The sequence below is a fragment of the Narcine bancroftii genome, chromosome 9 (assembly GCF_036971445.1).
Source record: "Narcine bancroftii isolate sNarBan1 chromosome 9, sNarBan1.hap1, whole genome shotgun sequence".
Lineage (NCBI taxonomy): Eukaryota > Metazoa > Chordata > Chondrichthyes > Torpediniformes > Narcinidae > Narcine > Narcine bancroftii.
In genome coordinates this window covers 27,321,105-27,342,455 of record NC_091477.1, presented here as the reverse complement: position 1 = coordinate 27,342,455, position 21,351 = coordinate 27,321,105, and the positions used below count along the sequence as shown (strand labels likewise).

The window sequence follows — 21,351 nt, the reverse complement described above, 5'->3', positions numbered from 1 at the left end:
AGATAACAGTTTACTTGCTGCAGTATTATGACGCAATCCATGATGCATCAAGCCACATTGACACATGTACTTCGATATCCTAGTGTGTCGCCCAAATTGTTTTGACTATTAAATATTTCCTGAAATAAAATCCCTCAGAGAAGGGTTGTTGAAACACTTAGCAGGGGAAAGAATTGATTCCATAGCCTACAAAAGTAAGAGTTATCAGTCCACTCCTTTTAGTGAGGTTCCGATAGCACAGAAGTGAGAGCACTGGCCATGAGTTTGTTTCTCGCTGGTGCCTCATTTCTGTGAGGGGTGCTTGACAAATTGGTGACTCTCTGTCTTCCTTAAGGTAGACAAAGTTAACACATTTAATGTATTGTTACATTCTAAATGTAGTCTTACATGACAGTAATGGAACCTTTACCTTTTTAGTTATTCTCTTTCCTTGATCATAGTTTGTTGCAGAGTAATTAAACAGAACTTCCCAAGGAGCAAAAATAAGATGTTTAGAACGTTTGATTGCAATTAAATGCAGTGTTTATTTAATTGTTAGGAAGATTTAAGTCACTGTTATATTTACCATGGAATGCAGTCAAGAATTTAGGATTGGATAGTTGTTTGAGCAATTCTCTCAATGAATGTGCCGAGCTGGATTTCTCTCTGGATTGTGGCATTTTATTCATAACATTCGAAGAAAATGATCAATAATGTATTATTTTGAAACTACCAGGAGGAAATGTATCACTCTTGACCTTGGAATGACTCTGACAATAAAGGATCAAATAGTTTGTGTTAGCTTTATATTGATGCAGTTACATACTTTCCATGAGCGTCATTGAGAGGAGAATGTTCTGGTATGTGTGGATTGTTCAGGATCTGGTTATTTCATTGATTGGGGTTATTGGAGAGAAAGAAGAAACCATGGAAGGAATGAAGAGAATTAGGCACTATAAGTGAAGGTAAAAGGTACAAGCCGATGTTTGGGTTGAAGTTCCTGCATCAGGACACAGGAACCATTGAATTACATCTTTTGCCTCCACAAATGCTACTTGAGCCATTGAGTTCTCCCAGTGTTTTGTTGTTTGTTCAAGATTCCAACCTCTGCAGTCTTTTTTTTGTGCCATCAGAGGCTATCGGTTGGGCCTGACGTTTCTACTGTCCCTTAAAGTGTGGCACCCATAAAGTGAGCATTGCAGCCTAAATTAGATTTATGGTATAGGTATCAGAAGGAGCTTATCTCTGATTGAAAGGCATGGTTCTGATATGCTATTTAAGAGATTGTTTTTTAAATTAATTCTGTTCTTGTAGGTGGTTCGCCAGAAATTGACCAATCCCTGTGGAAATGTTCATTAGTTTGGGTATCATAGTATTTCAGGTGTTTTTCACAGATGTTCCACTTGATGGTGCTGAAGCGTATATATTAGCATCGAACATGATGCCTAACTGTATTGCTTTAACTTGCCTCGAAATTAGATTGCTGCCATTTCAGACAGCACAAGAAAATATTTCTGCATTTAGTGCAGATGCTCAATCAGGTCTCCTGCAAAAAAAAAGTTGAATTTGGAATAATATTAACCTTAATATATCATTTAAAAAATAATGAATGCCACCTGACCTGCTGAATCCTTGTCAGGTTTTCTGATTTATTTCACATTTTCAACATCTGTTTCAATTATTGGTCAATTGTTGAATTTAGTAGCAAGGCCCATCTTTGAATTCTGGCCTCAGCTAATACTGGTAAACGTTTATGTGGCCCCAGGATTAAACTAAGAGGCTTGTTATCTGTGATCAGGGTGAATTTTTTTCCGTAAAGATATTGGTGGAATTTTTTTTACATCAAAAATGATTGCCAATCCTTCTTTTTCTAGTTGGGCGTAATTGCATTCACTTGTGGTTAATGTTCGTGAAGCAAACGCTACTGATTGCTCACCTTTTCCTGTGATTTGGGATAGTACTACTTCTCGTCCCACTGGTGAAGCATCCACAGATAGTATAACTTCTTTACTAGAGTCATAGTGGATCAGCACCTTATTTGTGGGCGTTTGTATTTCTTTTAGTTGATCGACTGTGTTTTTAGTTTCTATGTTCCAAAATCATGCTTGATCTTTCTTGAGTAATTGGTTCAGTGGGCTGCATAGTGTAGACATATTAGGGATATGTTTTCAGTAGTGATTAACAAGTCCTAGGAAGGATTGTAATTCCAATTTGTTGGTTGGATATGGGGCCTTGCGAACGGTTTCTGTTCCTGCTGGAATTCATTTGCAACCCCTCATTGTCGATTGTAAACTGAGGGGCGCGTTCTATATATTAGCCTGTTGTAGTCTGGTTAAAACCTTTTGAAGTGTTCCCTGTCGTTTTAGCCTGTGGTGATGATGCCATCTAGGTAGCCCCCAACTGAGAGTCTATGTAGTAATTGTCCATTATCACTTGAAAAATCACAGGTGCTGCTGAAGTTCCATAAGGCCTTAATGTGTAGGTGAATAGTCCCAGTTATAGGTGAATATAGGTGTGTAATATAGGTGTGTATAGGTGAATAGTCCCAGATGAGTATTGATTGTCACATATTCCCATGATTTTTTTCCTCCAATTCTATCTGTTGATATGCTTGTGACAAATCTAGCTTTGTGAATTTTTGCCCTCCATTTCATACTTTGAACAATTCTTCTGCCTTGGACATGGGGTGTTCAGGTATTTTGAGTGAAGGATTGACGGTGATTTTGTAATTGCCCGCAAATGCGAATTTCATCGTTTGCTTTTTTGTAATGGTTCAAACATGCCTTCATGTTTTAGTTTGTTTAATTCAGCATCAATTTTCCCTTTCATAGCAAATGGGTCTGTTCTGGCTTTGAAGAATTTTGGTTCTGCATTATCTTTTAATTGCAGTTTGGCTTGAACACCTTTGATTTTCCTCAATTCTTGTTGGAAAACCACTCCATGGTTGTTGAGGATTTGGTCGAGTTCTCGCTGGGAAGTGTCCTTGTGATTTACAATTAGCATTGAATCGATTTCCAGCCAGTCTTGGGGAATGTGTTATAGTCATTTTCTTCTGAAGAGTGCTGGTCCCTGGGTCTCTACGATGTAGAGGGAAAGAGCGTTTTTGGTTGCTGATGTTTGTATTGTACTTTGAACCATACATTTTCCAAACACTTTGATTCTGTCTCCTGTAACAGATCTTAGAGTTATTTCAGTTGTTTTTACTGGGAGGTGTGGTAGCAAGTGTTCCTTTACATGTAACGGCATTAAGGACACCTCTGCCCCTGTGTCTAACTCCATCTTCAGGGGGTGTCCGTTTATTTTTTAGCTGTATAAAGATTGCTGTGTTTCCTCCATTTATTCCTTTGATGTGTAATATCTCAGAAGCTGAAATTTCAGGAGCTTGAAGGTCAGCCATTGGGCTGTTACAATCATCGTTGCCTGGTTGCCTCTCTTGCTCTGCAATTGTTTTGTCTTTAGCTGCCTGCTTATATGCAGGCCACCTGCAAGTTTAGAAGCGGACATTTAGCTTTGATATGTCCTTCTGTTTTGTCAATGGTTGCATTTAGATTTGTTGAAGAAACAGCTTCCTGGTTGGTGGTTGTATTTTCCACAACACAAGCATTGTTGGCGGGAAGACCTCCCGACCAGTAGGTCTGGTTGAGCCACATTCAAGTTTTTATCTGCCATTTCAGAGCTGCAGGTAGCCTTGTATACAATTTGTAATGTAACATCTTGATCCATCACTAATAATTTTTGCCTTGCTTGGTGATTTGCCAGCCCCATCACTAATCTGTCTCACAGTGCTTGATTTAGAAACTGCTCAAAATGACAACAGTTTGCCCAATGATGCCAGGTATTCACTTACTGCTTCTCCTGATCCTTGTCTCCTTTCATATAATTGTTGCCTTTCTGCCATAACTGGGGGTTTGGGGCTTGAATGGTTCCTTAGAGCTGTGGATAATTCGTTGAATTTCTTCGTCCCTGGATCCTCGGGGGATAGCAAGGTTTTAAGGAGGTTGAATGTTTTGCTGCCCATTATACTGAGGAAGAGGGCACTTTTGCAGTTTACTGGTCCTTCCATAATATTGTGGCCTATGCAGTAGTAGTTAAACCGTTCTATGTAGTTATCCCAACTTTATTCTACTTCATTGAATTCCCTGAACTTTTCCTCTGCCATCTTGATGCACTTTCACCTTGATATTTGGCAGAAATTTGTTGGGATTGTTAGGTAGTTGTTTTCTACCTTTCTTATGTTGTTTTCTTTCTCACAGTTGGTACATGAAGTATGTGTAGGGTTCATTTCGTTCCTTGTCGCCACTGTTGTGTATGCACTCACACAATTAAGACTCGGAGACGTGATGCTTTCTCATTCTTCACTTCTAATAGACTAATATCCCTGCTGACACAGGGTTTTATATAGAAGGGTGACATCATGATGTGAGTGGGCTTATACCATTCAAAAACGTACTGGAGGTGTAGGTTAATGGGATGTAAATTGGGTGGCACTAACTCTTGGGCTGAAATGGCCTGTTATTGTACTGTATGTCAATAACTCCAAACAATAGAAGTTATCTGACTGATAGGCTTCTATTACCATAAACTCTCATGTTGCTGACCAAAGACCAGAGCTTGATCTGGGGCAGGGATTATGGCATTGCTGCCTTTATTTGGGGAATCAAGGGGGGGGGGGAAGCCACAGGTACAATCACCAAGGGGTGGACCAGCCATGCATGTACAAACAGTAATACAGTGGTTCCACCACATTGTCTAAATTTAAAATTTAATAACATGTATCAGATTTAATTCATTAACATTTTTGTACTTTACATTCTTGAGTTAAAAACCTCATTGATAGCTGTAGAAAGAACAATGTGACCAATTCATGTGTTTTCTGGAAATAATGAAATTTTGGCTTTCTGCAACCTGTTTTGCTCTATTCTAATTGTCCGGATGTAAACGTAAGATAAGCGTATGTAAAAGATAAGCGTATACAGAGCCGTTGTCATACCCACACTCCTGTTCGGCTCCGAATCATGGGTCCTCTACCGGCACCACCTATGGCTCCTAGAACGCTTCCACCAGCGTTGTCTCCGCTCCATCCTCAACATCCATTGGAGCGCTTACACCCCTAACGTCGAAGTACTCGAGATGGTAGAGGTCGACAGCATCGAGTCCACGCTGCTGAAGATCCAGCTGCGCTGGATGGGTCACGTCTCCAGAATGGAGGACCATCGCCTTCCCAAGATCGTGTTATATGGCGAGCTCTCCACTGGCCACCGTGACAGAGGTGCACCAAAGAAAAGGTACAAGGACTGCCTAAAGAAATCTCTTGGTGCCTGCCACATTGACCACCGCCAGTGGGCTGATAACGCCTCAAACCGTGCATCTTGGCACCTCACAGTTTGGCGGGCAGCAACCTCCTTTGAAGAAGACCGCAGAGCCCACCTCACTGACAAAAGGCAAAGGAGGAAAAACCCAACACCCAACCCCAACCAACCAATTTTCCCTTGCAACCGCTGCAATCGTGTCTGCCTGTCCCGCATCGGACTTGTCAGCCACAAACGAGCCTGCAGCTGACGTGGACTTTTTACCCCCTCCATAAATCTTCGTCCGCGAAGCCAAGCCAAAGAAGAATTGTCCATCTGGCAACAAGGAGCATTCACATTGTTCACTTGTCAAACTTCTTGCTGTATCAACAATTTGCAGACCATAAAGCCAGAAAAAGGAGAAAAATGGGCAAAATTCAGAATTTCAAGAAATGTACTGTCCCATGAGTTGAATCAGAAATACTGCCAATAGCAAATCCTGTCAGGTTTGATTCAAGTTATTATTTTACATTGGTTATTAGAACATAGCCCATGACCTTTTAATATGTTCTCCATGAACAATCCATTCCTTCCCTGCCTCACAGCCTACACCCCTCCATTTTTATTACATCCATGACCCTATTGTTCCAGCCTCCATCAGCGCCCCCAGCAATGCATTCGGGTACCTATCACTCTCTGTGTGGAGGGGGGGGGGGGGAACCTCTGACCTCTCCCCTAAATTTTTCTCCACTCACCTTAAACAGATGTGCACTGGTATCGGCTAATGTCACCCTAGGAAAAAAAAGATGCTGACTGTTCACGTTATCTGTGCCTCTCATAATCGTATAGACCTCTCAAGTCATTTCTCATCCTCCATTGCTCCAAAGAAGATAGCCCTAGCACACTCAACCTTTTCTTCATAATAATCCAAGCAGCAGCCTGGTAAAATCTCCTCTGCACTCTCTCCAAAGCTTCCATGTCTTTCCAATAAAGAGGCAACTCGAACTGAACATTCCAAGTATGGTCTTACTAGAGTTTTATGGAATGGTCACATTACCTCTTGCCTCTTGAAGACAACGCCCCGACTAATGAAAACAAGCACACCATACACCTTCATAACCACTCCATCTACTTGCATGGTAACCTCTATGGACTTGGACCACAAGTGTTCCTCCACAACACTAAAAGTCTTGCTATTAATCAAGCACTCTGCCATCAAGCACAATTTTCCAAACTATATCACTTCACACTTTTCAGACTTGAACTTAGTACTTGACAAACTTTTGTAGTTACAGCTTGCATCTGTATGTTGTTCTTGAGTATATGACAATGAACTCTCAACTCAATTCACATCCTAAATTCACATCCAAGTGCATGGGAGCATCTGCATGTTCCCTTTGAAATCGCACACTATCCTCATTTGGAAATGTATTACCTGTCATCGTTATTGGGTGCAAATTGTGGAACTCTCTACCTGATGGCATTGTGGAAGTATCTTCATGAGTAGGGATGCAGCGGATTGAGAAGACAGTTCTTCATCAACTTCTGTAGGGCATTTAGGGATGGGCCATAAATGATGGCCATACCAGTGCATTAAAGTCCAGACGAACCTTTTAAAAAAAGCATAGGAGTACATGGATTAAAAAAGAGGTGCCTGGAAGACTGATCTTCAAAGAAGTCATGCAAAGAAAATCAGATGATCAGTTTTATCTTGTATTTAATTTATAAATCTGGTTTTGAATGCAGTTTTTGGAGGGTGTGAATCCCACCTCCTCTATTGATAGTATAGCACCACAACAATTACTCATTGTACCATTAACTTGTGCGTTTGTATGTCAAAGATCATATACCCAGTGGGAAATACATTGGGTTTTTTTTAGTTTTTGTGACATTTGAATGAATTGAATTGTTTATTGTTACCTATACTGAGATACAGTGAAAAACTTTGATTTCTGTGCTATTCAGGCAAGCCAACCCCTATTTAAATACCACAGGTAGTGCAATAATAAAACAAAATCTCATGGTGTAATGTTACAGTAAGTCAAAGAGTGCAGGGTATAGTGTTACAAAGACACTATTGAGAAAAGTAGAATTAAAACAGTACAAGGGCATTATCTTTTGCCAGTGATAGGTCCATTTAAGAGTCTGATTACAGCAGAAAAGAAACTGTCCTTGATTTTATTTTTGGAGTAATGAAAATGTACTTTACACGTGACTTTCCCGGCTTTTGTGTACACAAAAACTTGATTGATGACATTTCAAAAAACAAATTTATTTTCTATTTTAAAGCAAACAATAGAATGTCAATAGAATCTAGGAATAGATTCCAAAAAAAAAACAGTCATGAATCTTACATGTGTCCTTTATATCATCGACAGCGAGATAGAGGGCATCTGATGCAAAAACTACATGGTTTGCTTTTGGATTGAATGTTATAATTTTGCAAAAGAGTGATATAGAAATTGTAACATAAACACTATATCAATTAAGATATACTTATCACAGCAAGCAATGGAATTTGCTTTAACAGACTGTTACAGGGTCAGCGCCAGAACGAAAGTTAGAGGTGGGGGGGTCATTAACATGTTGGGGGGGGAGCGCAGTGGAATGAACATACACTCGCTCAGTTGGGGGGGTGCTATTGGATGACATGACCCTAACCCTTAACCCTAACCCTAACCCTTAACCCTAACCCTCGCCCATCATAAGAGTCCATTTTTGAGTTTGTGGCTGTTGGCCTGGCCTCCTAAAACCAATGTTTGGGGTCCACAGACACCTGCGCTATAAGCAATTCCGTGGATTAACGTATCGTGTTCTAACAAGATTTCACTGTATCTGGCAACCCTATAGGTGCCAGACACTGGGGATTTTACTGCATATTGAGATGTTAATTAATGCAAAGTGAATGGAACATCGAACAATCACAAGATGAAGACCATGCTAATTTCTAATATTTGAAGGTTACAGTTAGTTTCCATAGTTTAGCGAGAAGCTGCTGATGTGTAATTTTATTGGTTTGTTCTTGGTGTTCAAAGCTACTTATTATATTTTGTTAAGTTTCCCACTGCCAGTAAATAATTTCTTATTCATTCCAAAACATTTGTTTCAGCAAGAAATTAGAAATATGACAATATTCCAAAGATGAGGGTTTATAACCATCAAATAATCCTGCAATTATGTGGGACTTCCTTAGTTGAAAATAGAGTGCTAATTTTTTTTTTATTTTACAGGGAATGAGAATTTTTATTGTTAATTGACAAATTAAAATAAATGCTTTCAGACATCCTTCAGAGTCACAGTTTCACAGATGAAAATTATGCCTTTCTTAAAATTAATGATTGTCAGTAAAAAATTAATCCTTGAACATATGAGAAGATTCATCAAAAGTGAGACAAGAATTTCCACAGAAATTGTAGTGAGGCCCTTGATCTAAATGAGAATTTGTTGGAAATGAAAACACCTTCTGAAGGTGAGTGTATAATCACATTGGTCTTTCAATTTAATCATACTGCTATTTCAATTTGATCTCCTTTGCCCTTATGTCTCCAAAATCTTCAGATAAAAATTAATATCTTCTTAGGTCTTGACTGTAAATAGTTTTGTAATTTAAAAAGAAACCTTTCATAGATTAAACTTTTTTTGATGACATTTTCATTGACTTTGAATGGAAGCTTTCAAATTTTTAATAATGCCATCTTGATCACATTCAGGTTAGAAATACTGGAAGTTTTAATATAGTTTTATCAGAAATTATGAACGTGTCAATATTTGGCACAGAGATGGGAACATGAGAACATGGCATAAAGGTGGGGGGGGGGGGGGAAGTGAGATGGCATCCACTGTTACCTGTAGTGGCAGTAGGCAAATTAAAGTGGATATGGGGGCTTTATAGCAAAAGGTGTTAATTGGATAAGATAAGGGACAAGAGTTTATCATGTTTGTTCAAAAGGAAATGGAATGGAGAGACAGGGATAGGGAAAGGCGAAGGGGGAATGGGTTTACTGGAAGTTAGAAAAGTCAATATTAATGCCATCTGGTTCGAGGGTGCCCAGTCAGAAGATGAGGTGCTTCCCTCCAATTTGTGGGTGGTCCAGTCTGGCAGTGCACTGTTTATTGGCCTGGATTCCTCCCCTAGCCAGCATTGTCTGAATTCTGAGATTTCTTGCTTCTGGCTTATTCCTCAAAGAAGTGCTCAGGCCAAAAATATCTCCTCTGGACATTGAAAAGACCAGCTGAGTTCCTCCAGCATTTCAGTGTGTTTTTACTTCAATCACAACGTCTGCAGACTCTCTTCTGCTCCCACCTTTGGGCAGGACCTACAAAAGTCTGAAGAGCAACAACACTGGGATCTTTCTAACAACTATCAGGTTCTTGAAACTTCCTAAATTATCCGAAACATAATATTACCATGAAGCCACCAAAGATCTCTCTATACTGCTGATAGAACCCATTTTGTTGCACTATAGACCAAACAACTGTGAATATACATGATTTATTTTCCTTTTTTAGAATTATTTTTAAAATGTCTCTCTGTAGCATCTTAATTGTACTTAACTTATGTTTGTGTGTTTTACATAACTGGGAAGCTGAAGCAAGGAAGACTTCCAATGTCTCTGTACATTGTTTATTGTCAAATATTTTAAGTCCATTCATTCATTTTCATCTTTTGTATCTATCAGCAAAACCAAGGAGATGATTATGGACTTCAGGAAGGAGTTAGGGGAACACGACCCAGTCCTCATTGAGGGCTCAGTAGTGGAGAGGGTCAAAGACTTCAAATTCCTGGGTGTCACCATCTCTGATGATTTCCTGGAGCCTCCACATTGATGCAATCTCAAAGAAGGCTCACCAGCTGCTCTACTTGGTGAGGTGTCTGAGGAGATTCGGTATGTCACGGAAGACGCTCGTAAACTTCCACAGATGTACCATGGAATGCATTCTGGCAAGTTGCAGCAGTGCCTGGTATGGAGGCGCCAACTCTCAGGACAAGAATAAACTCCAAAGGGTTGTTAACTTGGCCTGCAACATCACAGACACCAGACTTCACTCCATCCAGGATATCGACATGAGCCAGTGTCTTAAAAAAGCAGCCTCTATCCTCAAAGATGCTCACCACCCAGGCCATATCCTCTTCATTCTGCTACCATCAGGAAAAGGTACAGGAGCCTAAAGACGAGCACTCAATGGCACAAGGACAGCTTCTTCCCCATTGCCATCAGATTCCTGAATTATCAATGAACCAAAGACACTGCCTTACTTTTCGTGCTCTATAATTGTTATTATTTTATTTATTAGAATAATGCTGTAAGATGATTATAATATGAATGTTTGCAAAATGATGCTGCTGTAAAACACTGAATTTCACGACTCATTCATGACAATAAACCCTGATTCTGATTTGCCTTTTTGGAATATCATTCCACATTCAGATGGATCATCTAAATGTATTAAAAGTTCCAGTGTACCCCATCTGAATGTGATCAAAATGGAATTATCCAAAGTTTTAAAGCTTGCAAAGTCAATGAAAATCTCATGTAAAGTTTAAACTTGGGAAGATTTCATTTTAAAATGACTGGGTTAAAAGGTCAATTAAATTTATGACTGAAGTGAACAATCTGAGGAATTTTCGAGATCAGTTTTCCTCAAAAATAACATATAGTTTAAGAAATAATATTGAAATATTCGAACAAATATGGGAGCCTTACATTAAATACAATAGCGAAAACCTACCGGGGACAAACATTACCTAAGTTGATGGAAGGAGAAGGAAAGAAAAGAATGGACTCAGTAGAATTTCTGGTGTATTTCTGTTGAATTACAACATTGTCTGACTGGTTTAGTGCAACCTAGATTGTATACCTAAAATGGATGAGAGGGGGGGGGGGGGTGGGGGGGTGGCCTGGGAGGAGGGAGGGGGGGGGGGGAGAAAACGTCACTGTATATGTGTGAAAAAGAAAAAGTGTATATCATGGCTAATGTGATTTATGGTGTGAAAAATAAAAAATTAAAAAAAAACCAAAAAAAACCTGTGGTCCAAGAATTATTGTAGTCCGTGGTTTTGTTTTATGTAATCTATAGCAATTCAAAGTTCAGATTTATTGTACGTTTATGACATCACATTCAACCCTGAGATTCTTTTTCCTGCGGGCCAGGCAGAATTTCTACTTATCAGTCCAGGTAACTGTAAATTGAACTAAAACAAAAATCTGTGGACATAAGAAAGAAATATAAACAAATACAGAAAAAAAATTCAGTAATAAATAATGTGCAACGAGTCCTTAAATGAGTCTCTGACTGAGTTTGTTGTTGAAGAGTCTGATGGCTCAGAGTGGATGGGCAGCCATTCCTAAACATATTGGTACGAGTCTTGTGACATCTATACCTCTTTCTTGATGCCGGCAGTGAGAACAGAGCATGTCCTGGGTGGTGTGGATCCTTGATCACTGCTCCTGCTCTCCGACAGCAGTGTTCCGTGTAGATTTTCTCGCTGGTGGGGAGAGTTTTGACTGTGATCTATCTATTTTGCAATGCTTTCTGCTCAAAGGTATTTCTACACCTGTAGAAATTTGCCAAGGTTTCTGATGCCATACTGAACTTTTGCAAACTCCTGAGGAAGTCAAGGCACTGACGTGCTTTTTTCACGATATTAATATGTTGGGTCCAGGAAAGGTCTTCTGAGATACTGACTCCCTGGAATTTAAATTTGCTCACTCTCTCCATCTCTGATCCCCCAATGATTATCGAATCATACATTCCTAAAGTCCACAATCAGATCCTTGGTTTTGGTGACATTGAGTGCACCATTGTTGTTAGTGTACCATTCAGTCAAGTTTTCATTCTCCCTCCTGTATGCTGACTCATTGCCCCTTTTTCTACTGTCCACTACTGTGGTATCGTCAGCAAATTTGTAAATGGTGTTGTAAATACAACAACAAAGAAATTCTCAAAAAAAATTACCAATTAAAATCAAAATGTCATCAGTGGTCTGAAAAGTGGCTCGATCTCGCTCTTTCAGTGGTCAATAGGATTACTAATTGGTGGCCCGGATTCGAATCCTGCGTTCTCTGTAAGGAGTTTGTATGTTCTCCCCATGTCTGTGTGGGTTTCCTCTGGGCACTCCAATTTCCTCCCACCTGCCTGTTAGTGAGTAAATAAAAGTTGAGAACCATTGTTCTAGTCAATTTTATGCCAGCTGTTGAAGGGATGAAATGGTTCCTCCAATCAGAGATGTATTCGTTTCTGAATGGTATTTTTTACAAAACTTTAACCCTTTATCATTGCATCCTTTTTATATTTTATATTATTTACTGGCATTGTCCCATTCTTTAGGTCTCTGATATAACATCTTTGTTCTTACTGCAGTGGTGATAGGTCTTGGATGTATTGCTTGAGTAATTTCTGGAGTCAGCATTACTTTCTGTTAATTTTATGTCAAAGGGTTTGTTTTAAATGGTGTTGGTTTTCTCTTGCATGTCTGTCTTCCCCAGGCAAGAAAGTCCACAGTTATTTTGATTCCAAAGTAGAATAGGCTTTGCAGATGTTTAGAATTTCTTTTTTTTGGAAATGTCTGGATCTCATTTGCCTTCTCATTCCTTAAATTATTTCAAAGCCCTGAGTCTGTGTTGCTTCTGGTTGAAGAGAATTAGACTTCAATCTCCTGTGTTTTCTTTTAAAACAAGCTTGGATGTGTAAATCTTTTCTAAGTTAGGAGGTTCTGCATAGCTTCCATTCTGTTACACTTGAGTGTCTCCAAACACGGATGGTCGTAAAGATGATCTGTCAATTCATTTCAATTATTCGAATGATCTCGTTTTGTGAAATTACGGATGTAGATTTTCACCTAACTGAAATTCTAGACCTTGGAAATTATAAATTGGTGATCATTTTCACAAAGCTTTATCTTTTAATTTACCACTGCAATTTTCTTCCTCCGACCTTAAACACAGAGATTCATGGTATGGTTTGATAGCAACTCAACTGTAACTGTTCTTCATTATGAATCTATAGGGTGGGTTCGGCAATTTGCTGTCAAAGGTATCTCAGCGAGTTTTATTCCATTCACATACACTCTTTTAGATGACTGCACAGCAATCAGAAGATATAGGAATCCTGGTTGTTACTTCCCTCGTAATTGGTCGCACCATTGCTCTGCTTCTAAGGTCACAAAATTCAAAGATTTGCATCACCAGGGAGATTTCCATGTTGTGCTTTTCACCCTGTGTCAACAACAGCCTGAATCTGAATTCTTGATCATATTAAAAGGTGAGTTAAGCTAACAGATATAGTTATTTAAAAACATCCATCATTAGAAAAATTTAATTTAATTTCTACTCATTTTTATAAGTCATGTACAATTAGATGCTGCAAGCATACTGAAGTACCAGGTTCCACCCTGGGGCATATAATATTTTTTATGTATCAAGAACATTCTGAGTATGTGCAGGTATTTAAATAAATAGTATTTAGCTCAGGGTGTGCTCAGCTGGCTGTGTGGTTGAATCATTTGGTGTTGTTATCTTCTGGCCTGAAACCAATGTCAAAATTCTTCCTTTTATATAAAAACAAACGTAATTACTTTCTGTTGTCATTAAGCTGAATACTTACATCTTCTTTCTCACTTTAAATTTAAATGTTACATTTAGACAGACAACACAATAATAGCCTCTTCTGGTCCATGAGCCCCTGGCATCCAATTACACCCAATTAATCTACAACCAGGGTAGGTTTTGAATGGTGGGATGAAACTGGAGTGTCCAGAGGAAACCCACATATACATAGGGAGAACATACAAACCCCTTACCGATAGTGCAGGATTCAAATCCGCAGTAACAACGCTGCTTTGTATGACCTGAATTTTTAAGATTATTATAAGCATCTTTAAAAAGAATGAAATTTGACTAAAACTTTCAAGCTTCACAGGAAAATCTATTGACTTCTGGTGACAGGAACCCTCATATTGTTTACATGAAGCTGCGCCAGTAGATTAATATACTTAATAGAAAATGAAAACATAAATACTTTGCTATATGGTAATGATTACTGTATTGCCAATATCTGATTACATTAAGACTGAGTCAAGTTTTTTTTTTGTCTTGGACAAGCATTCCGGCAAATATGTGAAACACAATAATGCAAGTCATTACAGAATCTTCAGGGTGAAATACAAAATATAAATTTGAACAGTTCTTAAGAAGAACAGTGCACGTGCACCAACATTTAGATTACCATCTGAATAAACAAATCAAAGTTACCAATTTTGTGCAACTCTTAATCATAATGTGGAGAGCGTTGTGCTCCATTCCAAAATCCTGTTTCTGTTTCAAAGTGATTGCAATGTCAGCCATGAAGCCCTTCCACCAATTTTCATAATTTTTTGCAGGATTCTGCAGTGTTTTTTCAAATTATTCTGTGCAATACTTCACTCTTTAAGTCTTGGTATTCAAGGTTGGGTTTGAAGTTTCAAGCATTTCAGCTTCACACTTTACAAGTGAAATAGTACAGATTCTATCACCAATGTGTATATGTACAGAAGGTAGTGGAGGATGACTGATTGGCTGAGAGCGTAGCCACACCTACTGGCAGGTCTTAAAGGATTGCTCCTAGGTCATTCAGGACTGGTCGACCTATTTGTGATATGCTCCAGTCTTTTGGTTAATAAAAGCCTTGGTTTGGATCAACAAGTCTTTGGTTCTTTCGACGCACATTACAACAAGCTTGACGTGATTTTACGATAGGCACTGTGCAGGCCTTTTATAGCCAGTATAAGAAGCATCCAAATGGAGAATTACTTCTGAATGGTATCTCTTTCAATTACCTTCATAAAATGGGAAATGTAGGTTTCATGAAGGTACACACTTGACCATAAATTACTGCTATGCAATTACTTTCTGTTTATATTTCCAGGATATGGAAATATAAACCCCCCCATTCATTCAATTTCCACCCCCCCCCATTCATTCTGGATTTAAAGGATTAATTTATTATCCTATTCATTTCTGTACATTGCTCTCTTTATTAAGAATAATATATTCAGATCACATTCATTCACTATCATTTATTATTCTTTTCCTTTTTGATAATTGTTAATATCTTTGATAATTGTTTATATTTCCTGCTCATTTATTCTTGATATTTCCTCGCAATTTATCAACAGTTATGCTAATCCTTCACTGGTTTCAAAAATACTTCCAATTTTCAGGTTTATTACCATATAGGACCCTTCTTTTAACATAGAAGAGTACCTAAAAACCTACATGGATGTCTTTATTTCTCATAATTTTTATTTCTGAATTAAGTATATATTTCTGTAATGTTTGTCACTGTTCATCTGCCATCATACCCTTTGAATTTAGTTTCCTGACTTACCTTGGCTGACTCACCTCTCAAATCACTATGACTTTATTTGTTTAAGTCTCAACTCAGAAATTGCTGCTTTCAAACTCTGCAAAGTTCATCATATTCTGATCATCCCTTGAGATGGGATTTAACCCAGCATCATTTTACAAATGTATAACAGACAGTTCCTGCTTCATTCCATGATTTGTTGCCCAAGATGATTGCGTTCTGCGAACTTGGCCTCGCTAATTTATTTGTCCGTTCGAAGTGAAGGTTGTGACTTTTTCTGCATCAGAAAGCTTTGTGCAAAGGGTAACATTTAAATTGAAATGTTACATTTAGACAGACAACACAATAATAGCCTCTTCTGGTCCATGAGCCCCTGGCACCCAATTAATCTACAACCAGGGTAGGTTTTGAATGGTGGGAGGAAACTGGAGTGTCCAGAGGAGACCCACACGTACAAACTCCTTTTGCATAATTTCTGTGGAATTCTTTGTATCCTTCTGTCAGTTGCTGCTCATCATCAGCTGTGGCTCAGTTAGTTTCAGTCTCTGCTCCGAATCAGATTCAGATACACTTGACCATAAAAAAAAACCAAGGCTGCCGTTCTGGTCCAGTTGCTTTACTATTGATGGTACTGTTTTAAGGATAATATCATTAAACTGAGGTCCCATCTGCTTTTTCAGATGGATATAAAAGATCTCTGCAAAATTTTAGAAGAGCCAAAACCAAATGATCTGCCCATTCTAACGTTGCTTCCATGGCTGATTGTTATTTCCTTTGTTATTAAGGTTACTACACTTTGAAAATATTTCAGTGACATGAAGCACATTGGAATGTCTTGAAAAGAATGTGGACATTGTTAATCAAGTCATCTTTTGGACTTTATTTCTTTGGAACAGGCAGATGAATTCATGTCTTATTAAGGTGGCATCATTTCTGATCATTCGTGCTGCAATGTATGGAAATTTCCTTCAAGGTTTGTAATGCGTGTCGAAAGAACCAAAGACTTGTTGATCCAAACCAAGGCTTTTATTAACCAAAAGACTGGAGCATATCACAAGTAGGTCGACCAGTCCAGAATGACCTGGTCTGGCTAGGAGCAATCATTAAGACCTGCCAGTAGGTGTGGCTACACTCTCAGCCAATCACAGTCATCCTACACTACCATCTGTACATATGTACATATACACATTGGTGATAGAATCTGTACTATCATAAGGTTAATGTGTCTAAGTGTTGGAGGTTGAGCTTGAATTAGCAATCTTTTGATGGGCATAATGCCCCTTGTAAAGCAAGTTAGCACAGCACAGATTACAATTGAATAGAATCTTTAGCATATCGAGTCACTTCACCTGAGGGCAAAAATGAATACTGCATCAAAGAAAGATGTGAAAAAAGTTGACTAAATGCATGATTAAAGAGACTTTGTAGTCTTAAATTAAGTGAACGAGATTCAGGTGTTTTGGTCTCAGAAAGGGCCGGTAGCAGAGGGAGCGGGTAGGAATGGAAAAAAAAGATGTGTCAGAAAGTATTGGGTGGTAGAGGGTTTTCAGGAGGTGCAGGGGTGGGTGTGGGTACATATGAACACAAAAGGGTTTAATCACAAGGATGTAGAATTTAAACTATGGGAGACTGGGAGCCAATGCAAGTCTGGGAGGTGAATGGTGATTAGTAAGCATGGCTCAGTGTACAATATGAAATGAGGTGTTGAATTTTGGATGAACTGACATTTACAGAAGATGATAATTAAGGGCTGATATATTTGATTCTCTGCAGCATCAGACTTTTATGCAACATTTTTATCCAACGGCTTTTAGGAAGTCCCAAGAGTCAGCCTTGAAAGTTATTTGACAGGGTGCTCTCTATTTTCTGATACCAGGAAGTGATCCATTGTAGCTTTCCTTTTCCTCTTAATCTTGTATTTTATCTTTGCTTTTCTCTCAAACAATTTTCTTTCTTTCTCTGCCAAAAATTAGTTGAAACATTTGTGTTAATGTTAATGCTCAAATTACAAAAATCAAAACTTTTATGTTTCTCTGGCCAACTTCCAATTGTAATTGGTTTTGGGAATACAATTCAAATTAAGTTGAGGAAAGACAGCAGGGCTAACATTCTGATTCCACACTCCCAGTGGCCTGCCCAACATATAAGGAAAGCCAATCAAAATATGACTGTTTGATTTTTGCAAGACATTTTGTTTACAATTGGAGCCTGTTCATCTAATTTTCTGATGGGTAGTTCCACTGAGCAAGGTTCCATGCTGGGAATATAAAGTAGGAAAGTTAACCTCACTGTCCCATACTTTCTCTTGAGGTTTCTGACTAATTTTATTTTCCCTAGTCAGAGAGTAACAGACAGAGCTAGCATGCAGCGCTATAAGTCTGCACGCTTCCCCATGGAAGAGTTTGGCATTTAATACAAGCACATCATTTCATGCATGTCTGCTCTGAAATTTACTACACAATGAGACTCCACGCTCTCAATATTAAGTTAGCTTCTGACCAGTATTTCAATGGCTGGTATCCTGGCGGCAGTCAAAACACCCTCTTCAACAGAGCCCATCCTGTTAAATGAAAGGCCCACAATTTGGTAAGAAGGATTGTTCATTAATAATTCACTCTGGATTCTGAAAACTCAGAATTAAACCATGTTCAGATTTATTGTCAGAGTTTACAAGGTACAGTAGAAGCCCAAAATTCCGGAACACCCGAGGATCCAGACTTTTCAAAAACTCAAACATTTAAAATTTAGTGGGCTTTTTGTGTGTGTGCAGGCATGCTTAAGTGCCACAGATGCTCAGAGGTAACAAGCGACCACTCATGATGACTTTATTTTTCTTTAAAAATGCAAGTTACATTTCCTAATGAATAAACTATCAAAATTTACCTGTTCATCTCTTCTTTATTCCTCATTAAATATGAATTTTTGAAAGTTTTGCCTGAGAATCAGGAAAATCCAGACCAACCCAATCCCCAAGCAGTCTGGATTTTTGGACTTCTACTGTATGATGATTGTTGAGGGATTCATGAAATTCTGCAATCCTTTGATTACTGTTTTCCACAACCATGAGGTGGCAATCCAGCATTTTACATTTGCACCCAGACATTTGAGAGATTTTTTTTGGTGTTAGAATGGTACCCACAGAACATAGAGCACAGGAACAGACCCTTCAGCACCAACCATGGTGCTAGTCTAAACCAATCCAAACTGCTAGCTCATGGTTTACCTCCCTCTATTCCCCATTTTTTCATGTACCTGTCTAAATGCCTCTTAAAAGTTGTCATCATAGCTTCTTCTACCACTTTCTCTAACAGTACATTCCAGACAGTTATGCTCTCCATGTGTAAAACTAAATTGCCACACAAATCACCTTTAAACATTTTCTGTCTTACCTAAAACCAGTGGTTTTCATCCTTTTTCTTTCCACTCACATATCACCTTAAATAATCCCTTACTAACCACATGGTATCCTATCCCATAGATGCTCTGTTGTTAATAAGGGATTACTTAAGGTAGTGACGTGGACTTTTTTACCCCCTCCATAAATCTTCGTCCGCGAAGCCAAGCCAAAGAAGATGTGAGTGGGGAAAAAAGGGTTGAGAACCACTGCCTTAAGCTTACAGCAGTGGTGAATCTCTTTTGCACCCTCTCCAAAGCATTTACATCTTTTCTATTGCATGGTGATCAAAACACTACTCCCATTGTAGCCTCACCAAAGTCTTATACAGCTGTGACGTAATTTCCCAATTTTTATACTCAATGCTCAACCGATGAAGGGAAGCATGTATCTACTTCTTTACCACCCTATCCACATTTGTTGCTACTTTTAGTGACCTATGCGCTTTTACCCCAAGATCCATCTGTACATCGATGCACCCAAGGGTTCTACCATTTACAAAATATTGTCCTCTTGTATTTGACTTACCAAAGTATGTCTTCATGCATCTGGATTAAACTCCATTTTATCATAGCCAATCATAAAAACTTTGGGGTGGCATGGTTGGTGGACCGATTGGCACAATGTCTTTACAGCACCAGTAATCGGGATCAGGGTTCGAATCCTGTGCTGTCTGTCAGGAGTTTGTACCTTCTCCCTGTGTCTGCGTGGATTTTCTCTGGGGGCTCCGGTTATTGTGCTGTATATCTACATTTAAATTTAAAAAAATTGTGATTAGATGTATTCCAGAAGGTGATTCAGAAGAAAGTATAGAAGAAACAACAGAAGTTTCTATTGAGTTAAAACACCAATGAGAAGATCAGAAGGATTCTGAAAGTGTGCGAAAAGATTAAATTTGCAGAATGTTTATATGGATCATTCTTATCAAAGAGAGGAAATGTTATGAATAGAAATGTATAATACATGACATATGTAAACACATGCTCTATAGACAGCTTAAAATGCCTATTGCACATGTTTTATCTAAGTATTCTGCATTAAATAGATTCATGTGACTGTGGAGGGTGATACCTGCTTTGACAGTCACTTGTGTTCAGACACATTACATTAATGAAGAAAACTGTGACATTTTGACAATAAAATTCCTGTTGATTACTCAAAGCTTCACATGTTTATTGCAAAATTTGAAATAATAAATCACAAATATAATTTTGTGGAAGTTCTGGCATTTAACAGGGCAACTGCCTTGCACGTTCTGACAGTAATACTTAGAACAAAAAAAATCATTTCAAAAACAAAAACAGGGACAGTTAATGCAGTTCAAGTTCCAGATTTTGGAGCTGTTGCTGCTCAGTGCCTTCAATCATACATTTGAAATATGCATTACTTTTGCCACAATATTGCTATTGTCATATTCTTCTCATGTCTCTTTCCCATTTAAAACATGTTATTAACTTTCAGCAAACCTGCATTAGTAACACAAATCCGAAGATCACAGTATTTGGGGTGTTTTGAGAGATATGGGGCAGTAATGATCCCAACCAATTTGTTATGTGAATCCCAACTCTGCTGGTACCCACCTTCAATATTAACAAAGCCAGTGATGTTTAATTTTCTTTCTTGCACGGTGGATTAGTTTTGAGTGGTACATACTCTAAAATTTTCTGTCTTCTCTGCAAATAATTGTTTGGAGCTGTCCTAAACTGTTATTTCTGTCCTTTAGATGTTTTTTTAGAATCATGGATTTTGGGAATAGTACAAGGTGATGCAATACTGTGCAACAGAACTAGTTTTCCTCCATTTTTCCATTCACAATGCACTTTGGGACAAATCTACATGTATCCAAATAATTAACTCCTCTTGCATGACAAGCATTATAAATAATTGCCTGAGCCAATAGTATCTAATATCAGTTCTCAAGTTCCCCCCCCAATTTGGTCTGTGGCTACTAAGATTTGTACTTCAAGAAATAACTAAAAAGCAATCAATTCTCTGCCAGTTAAATGAGCTTCAGATTTTAATTTAGAGCAGAACTCTGCTGGTAGATCTATGTTCCCAGTATTGATTTTACTGAACCATTGTTTGTGGGAGCCTCTAATATTTTTAAATTTATTTGTCGTTCATGTTGCACACTATTTTCAGAATCAGTGGATCAGCTTTTAAGATGATCTTTTAAAATTAATGGGCACTTGTAGTGTACGCCAGAATCCCCATTTTCAACATTCAAAGAGATTTTTAATGCCTGTTTTTTTTTTGAGGTAAAGTACACAATTTGCACAACAAGTATTTTAGCTAAAATACAATTGTCCATGCTATTTTGTCACACTTCATATTTTAAACAAATTC

General features: G+C 38.4%; 1 protein-coding gene across 1 annotated transcript in view; it reads left to right on the top strand.

Annotated features, from left to right (window-relative positions):
• The first annotated feature begins 888 nt into the window (after positions 1-888).
• Positions 889-21,351, top strand: part of LOC138743350 (A disintegrin and metalloproteinase with thrombospondin motifs 2-like) — a 273,394-nt gene continuing 252,931 nt past the window's right edge. The window contains exon 1 of the mRNA XM_069898570.1: positions 889-944. The gene's annotated coding sequence lies outside the window, so the exon portion shown is untranslated. The remainder of the gene's footprint in view (positions 945-21,351) is intronic.